This window comes from Eschrichtius robustus, chromosome 4, assembly GCF_028021215.1.
Source record: "Eschrichtius robustus isolate mEscRob2 chromosome 4, mEscRob2.pri, whole genome shotgun sequence".
Lineage (NCBI taxonomy): Eukaryota > Metazoa > Chordata > Mammalia > Artiodactyla > Eschrichtiidae > Eschrichtius > Eschrichtius robustus.
Window position 1 is genome coordinate 8,627,234 of NC_090827.1, and position 18,953 is coordinate 8,646,186.

The 18,953-nt window shown below is 42.2% G+C and overlaps 1 long non-coding RNA gene across 12 annotated transcripts in view; it reads right to left on the reverse strand.

The window, feature by feature from the left end:
• LOC137763953 (uncharacterized) overlaps positions 1-18,953 on the reverse strand; it is a 298,397-nt gene extending 279,444 nt beyond the window's left edge. For 5 of the 12 annotated variants that reach the window (XR_011073886.1, XR_011073884.1, XR_011073885.1 and 2 more), the window contains exons 1-3: positions 18,721-18,946; positions 3,939-4,111; positions 2,640-2,680 (exon numbers count right to left, since the gene is read on the reverse strand). This is a non-coding gene — a long non-coding RNA (uncharacterized lncRNA). Of the gene's footprint in view, positions 1-2,639; positions 2,681-3,938; positions 4,112-18,720 lie in introns of all 12 variants that reach the window. The other 7 variants (XR_011073876.1, XR_011073877.1, XR_011073879.1 and 4 more) reach the window with 6 other exon arrangements.

Genomic DNA, 18,953 nt, shown 5'->3' on the forward strand with positions numbered 1-18,953 from the left:
ACGAGCCACAACTACTGAAGCCCACATGCCTAGAGCCCATGCTCCACAATAAGAGAAGCCACTGCAATGAGAAGCCCGCGCATGGCAATGAAAAGTAGCCCCTGCTCGCCACAACTAGAGAATGTCCACATGCAGCAACGAAGACCCAACACGGCCACAAATAAATAAATAAATAAATAATAAATAAATTTATTAAAAAAAAAAAAAGAAACAAGTGCAGCCATGGGTGCACAGTCCTGGTTCCTCCTGAAGGAATATACATAACTATATCTTTCAGTTCTTCTGTAGGAACTAAGGCCTCAACCCAAGGGGAGGATGGTAACTTCGGGCTGAGCACTAGATTCCTGGAGCACTGCTCTGTTACCTCACCACCAACCAATGTAAAGAAAGTCACACACCCTGCAGCCCTCACCCCAAATTTTGCCTATAAAAACTTCTCCTGGAAAACCATCAGGGACTTCGTGTTTTTTGAGCACAAGCCACCCATTCTCCTTGCTTAGCCCTGCAATAAACCCTTCTCTGCTCCGAGCTCCACTTTGGTTTGTTTGGCCTCACTTTTTGCACTGAGGCAGAGCAGTGTAGTGATCACCACTTCAGCTTACTAACCAGAGACCTGTGTATTTCTCTGTATGTACAACTCATACTTCATTCAACAAAGTTTGGCTTCATTCCCTCCCAATTTTCTTTCCTCTCCTTTCAAGGACTTTTAAAAATTATTCAGTTTACTTATCTTTTAAAGAGAAAAAATATCTGCATAAAATAAAACTCTTTCTTTTGTTTATTGTCATCTTTAAGCAGGATATTTTAACTATTCTAAAAATAATTGTATCAAAATGAGACAGGAGGGAAGAGGGCAGGGCACAACTTTTACAAGAATGACATAGCCATTGAGCATACAACAAAAGCTGGTTAGAACCTACTGGGCCCAAGATGGCTGAAGATTCGACTTCCAGTAGACTTTGAGCCTCATTATATGCTCATTGTGATACATTAGCATGTGCTAAATTGAAATAGGAGGGAATGGGATAGGGTACAACCTTTAAAAAGAATGACATAGTTGCTGAGGACATAACAAAAACTGGTTAGAACCAACTAGGTCCAAGATTGATACTGAGCAGGGCCTCCATGACCTGCCTCCATGACCTTCCCTGAGTTCCAACCGGCAGATTCAAACAGTTGTTAATTAGAGGAGGGAGGGGATGCGAGACCAGGGAGAAAGAGTCAAGAGAAACAGCAGTGCAGCCTTGGTGCAAGGTCCTGGTTCCCCCTCAATGGATACACACAACAATATCTTTGAGCTGTTTTGCAGATACTGAAACCCTCTCCAGGTGGGAAAAGTTAACAATTAACGATGCTATGCTGCCCACAAGCATGTAGACCCCAGACCAGTTGGAACCTGAAGGTTGATGATGCCGACTCCTACTTACCTCACCACCAACCAACCAGAAGAATGTCCATGAGCTGATCACACGCTCTTTGATCCATTACTATAAAACTTCTCACTAACCTCTCCAAGTGGGGACACATAGTTTTTCGAGGCAGGAGATTTTCGAGGCAGGAGCCTGCTTTGTCCCCCTTTGCCTCACAAAGTAATAAAGCTCTCCTTTTCTACTTCACCCAAAACTCTGTCTCTGAGATTGGATTCAGCACCAATACAGAGAAGCTGAGCTTTCGGCATCTAGATGGTGAAAGATTTAACTTCCAGTGGACCTTGGGCCTCACTATATGTTCATTGTAATACATTAGCAGATGTTAAATGACACAACCACAGGTGCCATGACAGTTCCAAGGCTGACCATAAAAGCTCAAAAAGTGGGCAGTGGTCCAATTCCTGGAAATCTCCAACCCCTTCTCCAAAATAGTTGGAATAGTCCTCCCACTCATTAGTCCATGAAATTACCTAGCCCATAAAAACTAACCACCCCATACTTTGGGGCCTCTCACCTTCTGAGATGGCCCACACTCTGTCTGGGGAGTATGTTTCTCCTAGTGTTGTTCTTGCCTTTTGAGACAGACAACATTCTGTCTCTGGAATGGGTATCACTCTAAATAAATCCACTTCTTACCTTCGCTTGGTCTCTCACTGAATTCTTTCTGCAACAAGACACCAAGAACCTAAGCTTCATTAAGTCCTGAGACCAGGTGTGTGATCTCAATTAAAAGACATGGGGTTCAAGTCCTGATCTGGGTTTTGGCTGGGTTCAAGTCCTGACCCGTGGGTCCAAGTCCCAATCTGAGTTGCATGGTTTCAAAATGACACACCCACAGGTGCCATGACAGTTCAGAGGCTGACCATAAAAGGCCAAAAAGTGGATGGTGCCCCAATTCCTGGAAATGCCCGCTTCCCCAAAATAGTTGGAATAATCCTCCTACTCATTAGATATGAAATTATCCAGCCCATAAAAACTAACCACTGTATATTATTTCGGGACTGCTCACACCGTCTGAGACAGACCGCATTCTGTCTTTGAAATGTTTATCTCCCAGGGCTGTTCTTGCCTTCTGAGATGGACTGCATTCTACCTATGAAGTATGTATCTCTCTAAATAAACCTGCTTTCACTTAATATGGCTTGCTCTTGAATAATTTCCTGCAGGAAGCCAAGGACCCTCACTTGGCAGCCCATCCCAGGGACTCACCTGAGACCTGGGACATGACCATCCTCTCTCACGCCATTCTCCTGCAACAAAAATAACAAAAATAACTTGGCTTTTTCTCTTTAAAAAGTTGTTTTCAAATTGCAAAGAAAGTAAATACATTTTAGTGTTGTTTTGTTTTTTTAAAAATGGTTTACAAAACAAAATGGCACACTTAGACCTGCTCCCTCTAAATCTCACTTCTGCAGGAAACAGATATAGGCATTTTTAGATGAATTTATAGATAATGTACGTGTGCATATCTATAAATGCACATAGACATGCCTGTGTGTGCCCATACATACACACATACATATATATGTTTCACACTACATATTAAAAGTTTGTTGCGTGCCTTTGCAGGCATATGCAGGAAGGGGAAGGAGAGGAAGAGCAACTTGCTAAAACAAGTTGGAGCAACCAGAGCTCAAGACTGTAAAGTGTCTCAGAGAGCAACATAGATAAAAAATATTCCTTGGCTGAGAAACTAGATCACTGATAAATTTAGAACAGTTTCAGTTTTTACACAGGAGGTGTAAGGGTAAAAGCCAGATAACTTCTGAAGTAGTCTTGTAGGGAAGACGATGGTAATTCTTAAAAGCAATGGGTCCAAAGGAAGATTCAATGCATAACAATGAACTCTTTAGGTTAACTAGCATCTAGCAGGTAGGCTGGCCCCATCCTGTTGAATTACACTGTACCTTACAAAGCAGGGCCAGCCTTTCAGGATTCAGTATCATACTGACGGGGTTCCTGTCTTAAGGTATCTTGTGTGACATGAACTGTGATAGGGAATGAGTCATACTTTGTATCTTAGAGTATTTAAATTAAAACCAAATACTCATCCCACAGTAAAAGAACAAACAAAAAGAGGGGAAGCTGATGGCACCAGCAATTCAAAAGGTTTAGAGGAGACCTTCAAGATGGTGGAGGAATAAGACGTGGAGATCACCTTCCTCTCCACAAATACATCTACATGTGGAACAAGCCCTACAGAACACCTACTGAACGCTGGCAGAAGACCTCAGACCTCCCAAAAGGCAAGAAACTCCCCACGTACCGGGGTAGGGCAAAAGAAAAAATGAAAAACAGAGACAAAAAAATAGGGACGGGACCTGCACCAGTGGGAGGGAGCCGTGAAGGAGGAAAGGTTTCCACACACTAGAAAGCCCCCTCACTGGTGGAGACGGGGGGGTGGCAGGGGGGAAGCTTTGGAGCCATGGAGGACAGCGCAGCCACAGGGGTGCGGAGGGCAAAGCGGAGAGATTCCCGCACAGAGGATCAGTGCCGACCAACACTCACCAGCCCAAGAGGCTTGTCTGCTCACCCGCCGGGGCGGGCGGGGCTGGGAGCTGAGGCTCGGGCTTCAGAGGTCAGATCCCAGGGAGAGGACTGGGGTTGGCTGCGTGAACACAGTCTGAAGGAGGCTAGTGCACCACAGATCACAGGGAGGGAGTCCGGGAAAAGGTCTGGACCTGCCAAAGAGGAAAGAGACCATTGTTTCGGGGTGCACAAGGAGAGGGGATTCAGAGCACAACCTAAATGAGCTCCAGAGACGGGCGTGAGCCGCGGCGATCAGCGCAGACCCCAGAGACGGGCATGAGACGCTAAGGCTGCTGCTGCCGCCACCAAGAAGCCTGTGTGCAAGCACAGGTCACTCTCCACACCTCCCCTCCTGGGGGCCTGTGCAGCCCGCCACTGCCAGGGTCCCGTGATCCAGGGACAACTTCCCCGGGAGAACTCAGGGCACGCATCAGGCTGGTGCAACGTCACACAGCCTCTGCCGCTGCAGGCTCGCCCTGTATTCGAACCCCTTCCTCCCCCCGCCTGAGTGAGCCAGAGCCCCCGAATCAGCTGCTCCTTTAACCCCCTCCTGTCTGAATGAAGGACAGATGCCCTCAGGCGACCAACATGCAGAGGCAGAGCCAAAATCAAAGCTGAACCCCAGGAGCTGTGCAAACAAAGAAGAGAAAGGGAAATCTCTCCCAGCAGCCTCAGGAGCAGTGGATTGAATCTCCACAGTCAACTGGATGTACCATGCATCTGTGGAATACCAGAATAGACAACGAATAAGCCCAAAATTGAGGCGGTGGACTTTGGGAATAACTGTAGACTTGGGGTTTGCTTTCTGCACCTAATATTTTTCTTGTTTTATGTTTATCTTAGTTTAGTATTTAGAGTTCATTATCATTGGTAGATTTGTTTATTGATTTTAGTTGCTCTCTTCCTTTTTTTTAAAATACATAAATATATATATATTTTTTTCCTTTTTCTCTTTTTGTGAGTGTGCATGTGTATGCTTCTTTGTGTGATTTGGTCTGTATAACTTTGTTTTTACCATTTGTCCTAGGTTTCTGTCTGTCCATTTTTTTTTTTTTGTATAGATTTTAGTGCTTGTTATCATTGGTGGATTTGTTTTTTGGTTTGGTTGCTCTCTTCTTTTTTTTTTTTTCTTTTTTAAATTACTTTTCAATTTTTTTATTTTTAATAACTTTTTTATTTTTTATTTTAATAACTTTATTTTATTTTTTTCTTTGTTTCTTTGTTTGGTTCTTTCCTTCTTTTATTCTCCCTTTTCTTCTGAGCCTTGTGGCTGACAGGGTCTTGGTGCTCTGGCTGGGTGTTAGGCCTGTGCCTCTGAGGTGGGAGAGCTGAGTTCAGGACATTGGTCCACCAGAGACCTCCCAGCTCCATGTAATATCAAATGGTGAAAGCTCTTCAAGAGATCTCCATCTCAACACTAAGACCCAGCTCGACTCAACAACCAGCAAGCTACAGTGCTGGACACGCTGTGCAAAACAACTGGCAAGACAGGAACACAACCCCACCCATTAGCAGAGAGGGTACCTAAAATCATAATAAAGTCACAGGCACCCCAAAACACACCACCAGATGTGGTCCTACCCACCAGAAAGACAAGATCAAGCCTCATCTACCAGAACACAGGCACCAGTCTGCTCCACCAGGAAGCCTACACAACCCACTGAACCAACCTTAGCCATTGGGGGCAGACACTAAAAACAACGAGAACCTGCAGCCTGTGAAAAGGAGACCCCAAACACAGTAAGTTAAGCAAGGTGAGAAGACAGAGAAGCACACAGCAGATGAACGAGCAAGGTAAAAACCCACCAGACCAAACAAATGAAGAGGAAATAGGCAGTCTACCTGAAAAAGAATTCAGAGTAATCACAGTAAAGATAATCCAAAATTGTGGAAACAGAATGGAGAAAATACAAGAAATGTTTAACAAGGACCTAAAAGAACTAAAGAGCAAACAAACAATGATGAACAACACAATAAATGAAATTAAAAATTCTCTAGAAGGAATCAATAGCAGAATAACTGAGGCAGAAGAACGGATAAGTGACCTAGAAGATAAAATAGTGGAAATAACTACCGCAGACTAGAATAAAGAAAAAAGAATGAAAAGAATTGAGGACAGTCTCAGAGACCTCCGGAACAACATTAATCGCACCAACATTCGAATTACAGGGGTCCAAGAAGAAGAAGAGAAAAAAGAAAGGGACTGAGAAAATATTTGAAGAGATTATAGTTGAAAACTTCCCTAATATGGGAAAGGAAATAGTCAATCAAGTCCAGGAAGCACAGAAAGTCCCATACAGGATAAATCCAAGGAGAAAGATGCCAAGACACATATTAATCAAACTATCAAAAAGTAAACACAAAGAAAAAATATTAAAAGCAGCAAGAGAAAAACAACAAATAACATACAAGGGAATCCCCATAAGGTTAACAGCTAATCTTTCAGCAGAAACTCTGCAAGCCAGAAGGGAGTGGCAGGACATATTTAAAGTGATGAAGGGGAAAAACCTACAACCAAGATTACTCTACCCAGCAAGGATCTCATTCAGATTCGACAGAGAAATTAAAACCTCTACAGACAAGCACAAGCTACGAGAATTCAGCACCACCAAACCAGCTCTACAACAAATGCTAAAGGAACTTCTCTAGGCAGGAAACACAAGAGAAGGAAAACACCTACAATAACAAACCCAAAACAATTAAGAAAATGGTAATAAGAACATACATATCGATATCTATCTTAAATGTAAATGGATTAAATGCTCCAACCAAAAGACATAGATTTGTTGAATGAACACAAATACAAGACCCATATACATGCTGTCTACAAGAGACCCACTTCAGACCTAGGGACACATACAGACCGAAAGTGAGGGGATGGAAAAAGAGATTCCATGCAAATGGAAATCAAAAGAAAGCTGGAGTAGCAATTCTCATATCAGACAAAATAGCCTTTAAAATAAAGACTATTACAAGAGACAAAAAAAGATACTACATAATGACCAAGGGATCAATCCAAGAAGAAGATATAACAATTGTAAATATTTATGTACCCAATATAGGAGCACCTCAATACATAAGGCAAATGCTAACAGCCATAAAAGGGGAAATCGACAGTAACACAATCACAGTAGGGGACTTTAACACCCCACTTTCACCAATGGACTGATAATCCAAAATGAAAATAAATAAGGAAACACAAGCTTTAAATGACACGTTAAACAAGATGGACTTAATTGATATTTATAGCACATTCCACCCAAAAACAACAGAATACACTTTCTTCTCAAGTGCTCATGGAACATTCTCCAGGATAGATAATATCCTGGGTCACAAATCAAGCCTTGGTAAATTTAAGAAAATTGAAATCGTATCAAATATCTTTTCCGACCACAGCGCTATGAGACTAGATATCAATTACAGGAAAAAATCTGTAAAAAACACAAACACATGGAAGTTAAAAAATACACTAATAAATAACCAAGAGATCACTGAAGAAATCAAACAGGAAATCAAATATACCTAGAAACAAATGACAATGAAAACACGACGACCCCAAACCTATGGGATGCAGCAAAAGCAGTTCTAAGAGGGAAGTTTATAGCAACACAATCCTACCTCAAGAAACAAAAAATATCTCAAATGAACAACCTAACCTTACACCTAAAGCAATTAGAGAAAGAAGAACAAAAATACCCCAAAGTTAGCAGAAGGAAAGAAATCATAAAGATCAGATCAGAAATAAATGAATAAGAAATGAAGAAAACAGTAGCAAAGATCAATAAAACTAAAAGCTGGTTCTTTGAGAACATAAACAAAATTGATAAACCATTAGCCAGACTCATTAAGAAAAAAAGGAAGAAGACTCAAATCAATAGAATTAGAAATAAAAAAGGAGAAGTAGCAACGGACACTGTAGAAATACAAAGGATCATGAGAGATTACTAGAAGCCATTATATGCCAATAAAATTGACAATCTGGAAGAAATGAACAAATTCTTAGAAAAGCACAACTTTCCAAGTCTGAAGCAGGAAGAAATAGAAAATATAAACAGACCAATCACAAGCACTTAAATTGAGAATGTGATTAAAAATCTTCCAACAAACAAAAGCCTAGGACCAGATGGCTTCAGAGGTGAATTCTATCAAACATTTAGAGAAGAGCTAACACCTATCCTCCAAAATACAGCAGAGGGAGGAGCACTCCCAAACTCATTCGACAAGACCACCATCACCCTGACACCAAAACCAGATGAAGATGTCGCAAAGAAAGAAAACTACAGGCCAATATCACTGATGAATATAGATGCAAAAATCCTCAACAAAATACTAGCAAACAGAATCCAACAGCACATTAAAATGATCATACACCGTGATCAAGTGGGGTTTATCCCAGGAATGCAAGGATTCTTCAATATATGGAAATCAATCAATGTGATACACCACATTAACAAATTGAAGGAGAAAAACCATATGATCATCTCAATAGATGCAGAAAAAGCTTTCAACAAAATTCAACACCCATTTATGATAAAAACCCTCCAGAAAGTAGGCATAGAGGGAACTTTACTCAACATAGTAAAGGCCATATATGACAAGCCCACGGCCAACATCGTCCTCAATGGTGAAAAACTGAAACCATTTCCACTAAGATCAGGAACAAGACAAGGTTGCCCACTCTCACCACTATTATTCAACGTAGTTTGAGAAGTTTTAGCCACAGCAGAGAAGAAACAGAAATAAAAGGAATCCAAATCGGAAAAGAAGAAGCAAAGCTGTCACTGTTTGCAGATTACATGATACTACACATAGAGAATCCTAAAGATGCTACCAGAAAACTACTAGAGCTAATCAATGAATTTGGTAAAGTAGCAGGATACAAAATTGATGCACCGAAATCTCTTGCATTCCTATACACTAATGATGAAAAATCTGAAAGAGAAATTAAGGAAACACTCCCATTTACCACTGCGACAAAAAGAATAAAATACCTAGGAATAAACCTACCTAAGGAGACAAAAGACCTGTATGCAGAAAACTGTAAGACACTGATGAAAGAAATTAAACATAATACAGACAGATGGAGAGATATACCATGTTCTTGGATTGGAAGAATCAACATTGTGAAAATGACTATACCACCCAAAGCAATCTACAGATTCATTGCAATCCCTATCAAACTACCAACAGCATTTTTCACAGAAGTAGAACAAAAAATTCCACAATTTGTATGGAAACACAAAAGAACCCGAATAGCCAAAGCAATCTTGAGAAAGAACACCAGAGCTGGAGGAATCAGGCTCCCTGACTTTAGACTATACTAAAAACCTACAGTAATCAAGACAGTATGGTACTGGCACAAAAACAGAAATATAGATCAATGGAACAGGATAGAAAGCCTAGAGATAAACCCAGGCACAGATGGTCACCTCATTTTTGATAAAGGAGGCAAGAATATACAATGGAGAAAATACAGCCTCTTCAATAAGTGGTGCTGGGAAAACTGGACAGCTACATGTAAAAGAATGAAATTAGAACACTCCCTAACACCATACACAAAAGTAAACTCAAAATGGATTAAAGACCTAAACGTAAGGCTAGACACTATAAAGCTCTTAGAGGAAAACATAGGCAGAACACTCTACGACATAAATCACAGCAAGATCCTTTTTGACCCACCTCCTAGAGGAATGGAAATAAAAACCAAAATAAACAAATGGGACCTAATGAGACTTAAAAGCCTTTGCACAGCAAAGGAAAACATAAACAAGATGAAAAGACAATCCTCAGAATACGACAAAATATCTGCAAATGAAGCAACTGACAAAGGATTAATCTCCAAAATTTACAAGCAGCTCATGCAGCTCAATATCAAAAAAAGAAACAACCCAATCCAAACATGGGCAGAAGACCTAAACAGACATTTCTCCAAAGAAGATATACAGATTGCCAACAAACACATGAAAGGATGCTCAACATCACTAAGCATTAGAGAAATGCAAATCAAAACTACAATGAGGTATCACCTCACCCCAGTCAGAATGGCCATCATCAAAAAATCTACAAACAATAAATGCTGGAGAGGGTGTGGAGAAAAGGGAACCCTCTTGCACTATTGGTGGGAATGTAAATTGATACAGCCACTATGGAGAATAGTATAGAGGTTCCTTAAAAAAACTAAAAATAAAACTGCCATATAACCCAGCAATCCCACTACTGGGTATATACCCTGAGAAAACCATAATTCAGAATGAGTCATGTACCACAATGTTCATTGCAGCTTTATTTACAATAGCCAGGACATGGAAGCAACCTAAGTGTCCATCGACAGATGAATGGATAAAGAAGATGTGGCACATATATACAATGGAATATTACTCAGCCATAAAAGGAAACAAAACTGACTTATTTGTAGTGAGGTGGATGGATCTAGAGTCTGTCATACAGGTTGAAGTAAGTCAGAAGGAGAAAAACAAATACCATATGCTAACACATATATATATGGAATCTAAAAAAAAAAAAAAATTGGTTCTGAAGAACCTAGCGGCAGGACAGGTATAAAGACGCAGACGTGGGCTTCCCTGGTGGCACAGTGGTTGGGAATCTGCCTGCCAATGCAGGGGACACGGGTTCGAGCCCTGGTCTGGGAGGATCCTGCATGCCGCGGAGCACCTGGGCCCGTGAGCCACAATTGCTGAGCCTGCACATCTGGAGCCTGTGCTCCGCAACAAGAGAGGCCGCGATAGTGAGAGGCCCCCGCTTGCCACAACTAGAGAGGGCCCTCGCACAGAAACGAGGACCCAACACAGCCATAAATAAATAAATAAATAAAAATTTAAAAAAAAAAAGAGTAATAAGATATCTTTGTAAAGATCTTACATTAAAAAAAAAAAGACACAGACTTAGAGCATGGACTTGAGGACACGCGGAGGGGGAAGGGTAAGCTGGGATGAAGTGAGAGAGTGGCATGGACATATATACACTACCAAATGTAAAACAGATAGTGGGAAGCAGCCGCATAGCACAGGGAGATCAGCTCAGTGCATTGTGACCACCTAGAGGGGTGGGATAGGGAAGTTGGGAGCGAGACGCAACAGGCAGGAGATATGGGGATATATGTAAATGTATAGCTGATTCATTTTGTTGTATAGCTGATTTATTTTGTTGTACAGCAGAAACTAATACACCATTGTAAAGCAATCACACTCCAATTAAGATGTTAAAAAACCAAAAAAAAAAAAGGTTTAGAAACCACAACTTTAACAAAATCTGTTGAGGATTCTCTAACTCGCACCTGTATTTAACTGCTCACCATGCACGACTTCTTGGATCTCTTAAAGACATCAAAAGACCTGTTTCCTGAATTGTCAGCCTTTCAAAATTCAAATATTATTATATCATGTCATAATGCTTCACAGGATTTCCTTTGCACTTGATAAAGACCCCGATCCTCATTTTTTGACTTAAAGGTAGTACAGCAGCGTTTCTTGCCCACCATCTGAGACTCACGAAGGCCATTTTTCACCTTGTCTACTTCCTGCCCCTCTCTGCTGCCCCCAGGGGCCAGCTGTCAACTACAAGTTGGCATTTTCCATTGGCACTTGCCATCTCCTCCTACAAGGATTAAATCCTGTGCTGCTGCAGCTGCTGACTTTCAACACCTCCTGAAAGGAGTTCAGGTGGAGAGCTAAAATAAAAAAAGCCCTCTGTGCTCTGGGAAAAACTGGCAGAACAGGGCTTCAGCTTCCCTCTTTTTAAAAAAAAAAAATTTTTTTTTTTTTTAGTCATTTTATTTTTATTTATTTATTTATTTATTTATGGCTGTGTTGGGTTTTCATTTCTGTGTGAGGGCTTTCTCTAGTTGTGGCAAGCGGGGGCCACTCTTCATCGCGGTGCGCAGGCCTCTCACTATCGCGGCCTCTCTTGTTGCGGAGCACAGGCTCCAGACGTGCAAGCTCAGTAATTGCGGCTCATGGGCCCAGCTGCCCCGCGGCATGTGGGATCTTCCCAGACCAGGGCTCGAACCCGTGCCCCCTGCATTGGCAGGCAGATTCTCAACCGCTGCGCCACCAGGGAAGCCCTCCCTCTTGCTTTCTGTTGACTAGTCTCTCTAGGGGGAAGCCAGTCACCATGTTAGGAGTCAGGAAGTTGGGAGTGGCTTGGCTAGTTGTTTCTGGCTCTGGGTCTCTCCTGAGGTTTCAGTGCAGATGTTGGCTGCGGCTGCCGTCCCGTGAAGGCTGCCTGGGACTGAAGGATTCACTTCCAAAGGGGTTCACTCACATGCATGGCAAGTTGACGCCACTTATGGCCAAGAGGCCTCAGGTCCTCCACGCCTGGGACCCCCCACAGGCTGCCTTCTTCCTTCTTTTCTTCTTTCTTTCTTTTCTTTCAAGGATATAGTAGCCTGCCTGCAAGGTGGCTCCCAATGATCCCAGCCACATTGCAAACAAGTGGTGTCGTGTCACTAGAACTAGCCAGTAAAATGAGTGTAGACATGATGTGTGTTGTTTCCTGCCTCGCACGTAAGAGCCGCGGACCATCACGGTGTCGCTCTTTCATATAGTATTTAAATAACTTTGTTGTTTTATCATAGTTTTAGATTTACAGCAAAGTTGCATGCATACTAGAGAGAGCTCTCATATATACAGACATTCCTTGGTATCTGCAGGGAGACTGGCTCCAACACCCTCGAGGATACAAAAATCCACAGATCTCAAGTCCTTTATATAATATGGCATACTATAACCTATGCACATCCTCCTGTATACTTTAAATCACCCGTAGATTACTTACAATACTTCATACAATGTAAATGCTATGTAAATCGTTACTGGGTATGGCAAATTCAAGCTTTGCTTTTTGGAACTATCTGGAATTTTTAAAAAATATTTTTGATCCACAGTTGGTTGAATCTGTGGATGCAAATCCCATAGATACAAAGGGCTGAGTCCTCCATACCCAGTTTCCCCACATTACTGTAGTACATTTTTCACAACCATTGATACATTAGTAACTGAACTCCGTATTTCATTCAGATTTCATTTGTTTTTCCTTAATGTCCTTTTTTTGTTGTTCCAGGATCCCATCTATGATATCACATTTCATTTGGGTGTCATATAACCTTGGGCTCCTCTGGTCTGTGACAGGTCCTCAGATGTCCCCCGACAGTGTAGAGGAATACTGGCCAGGTTTTTGTAGAATGTCCCTCAATTTCAGTTTGTTCTATGTTCTTATGGTAAGATTAGGGCTATGAATTTTGAGAAGAAGACCACAGAGATGAAGTGCTGTTTTTATCACATACCAAGGGTACCTGCTATCAACATGATGTATTCCTGATGGTCTCCTGACTAAGGTAGTATTTGCATGCTTCTCCACTGTGCAGTTACTTTCCATGCTGGAATACTGGGAGCAAGTCACTGTATGCTCTGGAAACCAGACCTGCTACTCTCCTGAGTTCTGCTGCAACAGCTCTGTGATGGTGGTGTCACGAGATCAGAGAATATGGATCTCAGACTCACTCAGTGCAGTCACAGCTCCAGTACTGGATATCAAAAGAGCAAAACATAAATTTTGTGGGCCAAGCCATTGAGATGTCAGTGTTCACTTGTTACAGCATCAGAGCCTAGTCAAATTTAACCAATAACATCTTTACTCTGTGCTTGCTTCCTATTTTGTTCTTCTTTTTCAACACTGTTTTGGCTATTAGGCATCTCTTGTAATAGCTTATAAATTCTAAGATCAGCTTTTCCACTTCTGGAAAAAAAAAAAAGACCACTGGGGTTTTGATAAGGATTGCATTGAATCTGTATATTGCTTTGGGTAGCATTACTACCTTCATATGAAGGCTTCCAATCCATGAACATGAGATATCTTTCCATTAATTCAGGTCTTCTATAATTTCATTCAGCAATGGTTTATAGTTTTCAATGTATAAATCTTAAAACCACCATGGCTAAATTTATTCCTAAGTACTTTTTTCTTTTTAAGGCTACTATAACTGGAATTATCGTAATTACTTTTTAGGGTTGTTGATTGCCAGAATATAGAAATACAACTGATTTTTGAGTATATGTGTTGTATCCTGCACCTTGGGCTCAGACTGCACTTTCTCAGTCTGTTTAACAGGTTACCTTTCCCTCTCAGCCCTGTCAGATGTGTGTGATTCCCAGGTTTCTTTCCTGGCTCTCTTCTCAGTTGACATCTTTGGATCTTCACCCCACGTTTCCCAGGATGAAGAGGGCCCACCAGACAGTTACATCCTCCATCACACTGCATGCCATTCAAGGGGGCAGCATGGGGCTGGGAGCAGATCCAGGTTTCCCTACGTGCTCAACAGCAGAACCTCTCAGTTGAGATAGACTGAGAACTCTGATATGTTCTACCATGGCTCCTGGTAACTTCATTCACACTGAGGCTGATGATTCACCAATCCCAGCAAGACATCTCATTTAATTATTCATCCAGCAGCCCTTACATAAAATCTCACTGTGATGTGAGGCACTGAGCTAGAAGCCTGGATGCTCAGATCCCACGTAGAGTCTCGGCCAGCAGACTGACAGTCCACAGAACAGAGATACCATATGGTTTGAGGACTTCCTTCATGGGGATGGCCGTCCATTCAAGGAATAAGATAAAGGTCTTTCTTTAAGCAGGCAAAACTAAAACCTGGATTCTAGCAATTTTCCAGTGAACATCAGATTTATTTGTTGTGAATTTCTGAAGGGAAAAATATAGATAAATGTAGCAAAAATTCACGTGGAAGTAGGGTACACCAAAAAGCAAACTGTTCTCTCACCTCAGACGCCCAGGCCTCCTAGCACCGTCCCAGCATTACCATTATTAAGTTTCTTCTGTTATTTTTCAGAAACATTCTATTCATGTACACATATGCAAGAATAGAAATTCTTTTTTGTTTCTTTACTTTTATAGTATGAGCATGCTATGTGTAGCGTTCTGTACATGGCTTTTTATACTTAAATATATCTAGAGATTCTTTTTCATATTCACCTACATAGATTACATTATCTATACTTTTTAAGTATTTACTGCTTCTTCAACATAAAGCCAAATGTGACAGATTACATTTGTGGTATATTTTGAAGAACCAGTAATGTATTCTTTTATTTCTTACAAAGGGTTTTATCTAGAATTGCACAAGATTTCTAATAAATACCCACATCTTTCCCAAGAGAAATGGGGAATGAGAAAATGTCATAGGTTGCTAGGGACAGAATTATGTCACTCCACCCCAAATTCATATACTGAGGCCCTAAACCTCAGTATTACTGTATTTGGAGATAGAGCCTTTAGGAGGTAACTAAGGTTAAAGGTAATATTAAAAATGTGCCCTGGGCTTCCCTGGTGGCGCAGTGGTTGAGAATCTGCCTGCTAGTGTAGGGGACAGTGGTTCGAGCCCTGGTCTGGGAGGATCCCACATGCCGTGGAGCAACTGGGCCCGTGAGCCACAACTACTGAGCCTGTGCGTCTGGAGCCTGTGCTCCGCAACAAGAGAGGCCGCGATAGTGAGAGGCCTGTGCACCGTGATGAAGAGTGGCCCCCGCTTGCCGCAACTAGAGAAAGCCCTAGCACAGAAATGAAGACCCAACATAGCAATCAATCAATCAATCAATAAATCTTTAAGAAAAAAAAATGTGCCCTAAACTGATAGGATTAGTGTCCTTAGAAGAGACACCAGGTAGCTCTCTCTTCCTCTCTAGCATGTGAGGACATAGTGAGAAGACAGGCAGCCGCCTACAAGCCAGGAAGAGAGCTATCTCCAAAAACTGACACTGTTGGACCTCGATCTGGGATCTTTTAGCTTCCAGAACTATGATAAAATAAAGCTTTATTGTTTCAGCCCCCCAGTTTATGATATTCTGTTATGGCAGACCAAGCAGACTAATACATAGGTGATTATATAAAAAGAGAGACAAAAACTATCTTGTGATAGTTCAAAAACATAAACAAATACATGATGCACTTATATGTACTTCCTTTGCACCATGGCATCTGGCAAGAGACTGAGAACAGTGAAGACCACCCCTCCCCCAGGGGCAATATGCCAGAGGGCTCGAGTTTGGCTCCATCTGGTAGTAAGGAGGTCTAGGTAGCTGTGGTGACCTGGTGGGGTTCTCGGCCCATAATTCAAGGCATTGTGGGGAGCTGGGTAGGGAGGGTTACAGTCTCTGCCACTGTGAGAGTGTCTATGTCCAATAAATTCCAGCATGTGACTGGCAATGGCAATGACACAAATCTAAGCAGGTCAGCACAGGAGCCCAGGGGAAACCTATGGTGGTCATGGTGGTCCAGAGTCTCCAGGAAGCAGGAGGAAATTGCTAAAGCCCCTACAGAGAAGATATTTCTGGGGCACTAATAGAAGTACCCAAAGAAATCCAACTTAGTTGCTAGACAGCTTCGTTAGAAGGGGCATCATTAAAGGTGGGCTGATTTGCAAGTAACAGAAAAAAATGGCCTTAAGTGAAATTTAAGGAATATGTTGCTTCCAGAATCCCAAAAGGCCTAGAAGATGTTGGGTTTGTTTTCATGTTGTGGGTTTTGAGAGGGTCAATAGCTATTTCTTGACAGTGTTAGGGATAGAGGTGCTCTCAGTATGCCAAGTAACTATCAGGAAATCAACCAAGGTTGAGTGTTCAAATGAATCTCTGAAGAAGGATGTCATCAATGTAAATCATAATAGTTCTCCTAGAATAAGTTGGATGAAGTAAAAATCTTGCCTTCACACACTGCCTGCCAGGGCAAGGCTGTTGATGTACTTGGGATTGCCTGGTTTCCCTCTGGAGGTGAAGGAAAATTATAGCTGGGAAGCTGTTGAAATAAGCCCTGAACAGAACATACTGGCCAAATCTGTAATGGCCAGATATTTACCAGTCGCTGCTTGGATAGATCAGTAATTAGACAACACTGGATGAGAACACAGCATTTGGGTTGTAGTAACTCACTGTGAGATGCAATCCATTCTTTTCAAGTTAAAGAAGAGGTGAAATTTAAGTAAAACAGAGAAGCAGTGGGAATAATTAATCTTTCCACTAAATAGATCATGCATAATGGATTTCAAATCTTGAATGCCTTGTTTTAATTAACATTTAGTCTTATTATCTATTGTTAACTGGAGGTGGAGACACCTATAACGTCCTATTTCATGAACCCAATGTGTAAGTGCCAATGGCTTGATTTGATTTCAATTTATTTCTCAGTGGGTCAGATTATCCATGCCTTCTCTTGGACATTTATGACACCATGTGCTATGACCATGGGGAATTTAGGCAAAACCACAGTTCCAGTGGTTAAGATGAGACATACCTCTTTGATGTCCATTTTATCTTCAGTAACAGACTAACATTACCGGAGGTACCATGTTTACATTTAGTGGGATCCTACCAAATTAGCATCTAGCTTAGGGAGGCACAAAAGAGAACCTCCCCCTTTTAACTTTTTTGTTCTATCGATTCTTTTAGTAAATTGTGGATTTCCAATTAGGTCAAATTGTGGATCTCTGTTCTAGTTTTGTATCCTCCCCAGGTTTCTTTCTTCTCTCTGTCTCACTTTTTTTTTTTTTTTAAGGACCCCCTTAAGGGTGAGCTGATTCGCAAGTAAAAGTATAAACGCTCAAAACGCACGCTTGTTTGGGGCATCAGAGCCAGTCAGAAGCCAAAAACAAACACAAAAAACAGAGGAGAAGCACCCTGAAAATGGATGGTGGTGAACATCACCAAAAGCCTGCTCGGAATGCCAAATGTTAGGACCAGGTTGCACTGCCACGGTGGATCCCCACTCAGAATTTGGTTCAGTGTCAGGCATCCAACGATGCCACACATAGCAGAGGCATATGAAAATGTTTACTACTCATACAATAAGGTTTATGGGGAGAGAACGGTGGTTATCCGAGTAGACCCCAGATAACTTGAGAGAGAAAGGAGACTAGCTTGGGTTTTTGTTTGTTTGTTTGTTTGTTTTGGTGGTTACTGTGTGGGGCTGGTGTCAGGTTTCTGGCACTACTGGGGTCTCACTTGTTTTGACATTGCCCCCTGCACCAAATGAGGCGCTCTCAGGCTTTCCCATCATCTTTCCCAGGTGTGCGGAAAAGGAAGAGAGAAAGGCGAGTCCTAAAGTCTGGATGGAGACACCACCTCTATCTTTCAAGGCTGTTTCCCATAATAAAAACATCCTGGGAAACAGTCTGGATCAGGCAGTTTTTCGACCCCAAGCAAGAGGCCCTCTCAGAATTGTCTCCGCACAGCTGTGTCTTCTCTCCCAACCTGGAACTTGTAATGTGTTTATGAACAGGTAAATGTGTGGTTATAGGAAATATGCAAATGTTCACACATTTATTGAAGCTGTGAAATTATAGTTTTACAGGCTCCAACGTTAGAATTCCAGAAACACTTTACAGTTAATCTCCGCGTCCCTGTTAGTTCCGGCAACATCTCTACTGCTATGGAAACGACACCACCACCACCAAAACGGAAAAACAAAATGAGAAAGTTTCTTCACGGCTTTAAGTAAAATAAGCATTAAAAAATAATGTCTCGATGCTAGATGTACGAACAGGTGTAAATATTTTACCTACTGTCCACAAATTTCAGGAAGAAAAGGAAGCAAAATCACTGATTATCCTTCGCACCCGATACAGAAAGAGGGCTTTAGGACCTCAGAAAATTTATCGGTTAAAGAGTGGATGTGCGGGACCCGTCCTTCCAACTGCAGAAGGAAACCGCGCCCAACTCACAGTCCAGATACACACCGCTCCCGGCAGCCTCCTCCTTCAGCTCCAGCGGAACGGCGCTCCCCGGCCCGCGGGCCTCACATTCCCCTCAGCGCAGCCCCGCAGCCTGGGGGCGGCTGTGTCTCTCCGGAGGCCCCGCGCCGGTCCTGGGGTCGGAGTCTGCGCAAGCGCCCACGGCCCACGCTCCTGGGAGCGGAGTCTGCGCAGACGCCCACGGCCCACGCTCCTGGGGGGCGGAGTCTACGCAGACG